General features: G+C 40.7%; 1 pseudogene; it reads right to left on the reverse strand.

Annotated features, from left to right (window-relative positions):
• Positions 1 to 436: 436 nt before the first annotated feature.
• Positions 437 to 2,413, reverse strand: part of LOC137989767 (uncharacterized) — an 8,653-nt pseudogene continuing 6,676 nt past the window's right edge.

Raw genomic sequence — 2,413 nt, forward strand, 5'->3', positions numbered from 1 at the left:
ACTTAAGCATGTCAGTGTGCAGTAGAGGAAAAGAAGGTCACCTTTTTCTAGCAAATAAAGCATGAATTTACAAAAACACAACAGTAAAAAGCAAGGTGACACACAATAACACCAACCCGGTGTGGCCAACACATCACGCATGCGCATAACCATTTCACTCGGTCAATTAGCAGCCATGGACAGCTGTTTCGGCCTTTTCGGCTTCATCGGCATGGCGTAGCTAACATACCTGGTGGGTGCTTTTAGCACCCTTTAAGTGGCAGCTTCACATGCCATACACGTGGTAAGCTGGGTTGGGAACAGCAAAACTGTTCTCCAACGGCAAGCGTGTGGGAATGTGGATCGCATGGTCCTGTCCATGGCTTCCAATTGATCAAGTGAAATGGTTGTGCGCATGCGTGATGTGTTGGCCACCCTAGGTTGGTATTAGCGTGAGTCTTCTTACTTTTTTTTGTTATTTACAAAAAGATATTTCTCAAACAAATTATGACGTCATAAGGCCCTCCTTGGATATATTTTTTAAAATGTCAGTTCCATTTTTTGTCAAAATAGAAATTCCATGCCATAGTTTACGAATAATGATGGGACGTTTCCCATCCGGTGAAAAAACCACCTTTTCCTTTCGTTTACTGAGAGTTTCATATGTTTTTCCTTTTTTTTTTTTTTTTTCAGTGAAACGCACGGCAGAGGTTTGGTACTAGTTGTGCATGTCAGATTTCCATTGGAAAGGTTATTTCAAAGAACCATCCATTCAACCTTTTTGTAGGGCTCCTGCATGACTAAAAAGCTTCCTTAGCAACCATTGTTTTTCTGAAGTGCCACCCCCTCCCCCCTCCCCTAAGATATAAAAAAAGGTTGCGCGGAAAGTTTATATTATTAGAAAAGCAGTGTAGTAGTAGTAGAAACTTTATTAAGAGTGTCAAAAGCCATCTAGCCAGGGAAAAGAAATCCCTTACTAATTTGGGGACACCAATTAGGGAAAAATTAGGGTTGTAACGACATTAGGGTTGTAACGTCCCTGGTACTTTTAGGTAGTTTTATCCATAGCCTAGGCCCAATATATCTAATACAGTGCTTGCCGTAGGTGACTGTCTCATACCTGGGTGTAGAGAAATCTGCTTGCCTCAAATTGTAATTACTATTTGGTTCTTTAAAGATGTTATTTATATAAGCAGGGCACAGTTTATGCTTTACTTTATACATAAAGATGCACAGATCCTGTAAGCGTCTGTTTAGTAGAGTAGGCAGATCTGCCTTCTCTAATAATTGTTCATAACTAGAATTATTGTCCTTGAAAACCGCCCTAAGCCCTCTTTCTTGTAATCTTTCAAGCTTTCGAGTGTCGCTCGCTTTGCAGAAATGGCACACAAGGTGACAGTACGTTAAATTGCGTAGTCTCATTAGAACACCAATTCTCTGGCTGGCTTTTTTGCAGATAGAGATTATATGCTAAGGGAAATTTAGCTTAGAATCTAACACTACTCCTAGAAGTTTGATGTTATCTTAGTTAAGATTTCGGCATCGTTACGCAAATATTACTGTCATTTTGAGTAAGGTCAAAGTTCAAAACTTGGTACTTTTTGAGGTTTCCCGCCAGTAAGTTGGAATCATACCACGTTGAAGACAAATTGGCACTACCCTTTAACTGGAAAGTCACAGCTGCCTGGTCTACTCCTACGTGGTAAATTTGATGGTCGTCTGCATACATAGACAAGTTCGCTGTTAGGCAGTAGGATAGGTCATTCTGGAAAACATTCCATAATAACGGGCCAAGCGCGGAAGGCTGAGGACAGCCACGACTCACATGACGGCTCGAACTAACATGACGGCCGATCTTTACTTGATATTTCTGTTCATTTAAATAGCTGTTTAAAAGTTGAATAGCGCTTTCCTGAAAACCATACGCTTCAAGCTTTCTCAGAAGTAGTGGTGGATGTGACGAGTCAAATGCCTTTGCCATGTCTGTTGAAAGTATGCTCACAACCTGTCTTTGATCCCTCGCGAGTCTTCAATCTACTACTAAATTGATCAATGTTATTTCGCAGCTGTGAGCTTTGCGATAGGCGGATGAGTTTTGGTAAAAGCAATTACCAAAGCCAGAGTTGATCTGCGCTCCAACCAACTTCTCAAGAACTTTGCTTACCCATGGTAAGAGAGTTATGGGCCGATAATTTTCCTTTGCATTCCTGTCATCCTTTTTATATACTGGGGCCCAATGCCCACACTTCCATTTACTAGGCCACGCATTCTTAAAAATACAAGAATTGAACAAGGTGGTTCGTGGAGCGGATAATTCATTAGCACCTATTTTTAAGGCCTTTGTAGGGATGCCATACAAATGTAAAATGAAATAGAATCGTCTTCTGACAGATGTTTTAGGCAAACCTTGATTTTATGTCATTGTTTTCCTTGC

Source organism: Montipora foliosa, unplaced genomic scaffold (genome assembly GCF_036669935.1).
Source record: "Montipora foliosa isolate CH-2021 unplaced genomic scaffold, ASM3666993v2 scaffold_473, whole genome shotgun sequence".
Taxonomy (NCBI): domain Eukaryota; kingdom Metazoa; phylum Cnidaria; class Anthozoa; order Scleractinia; family Acroporidae; genus Montipora; species Montipora foliosa.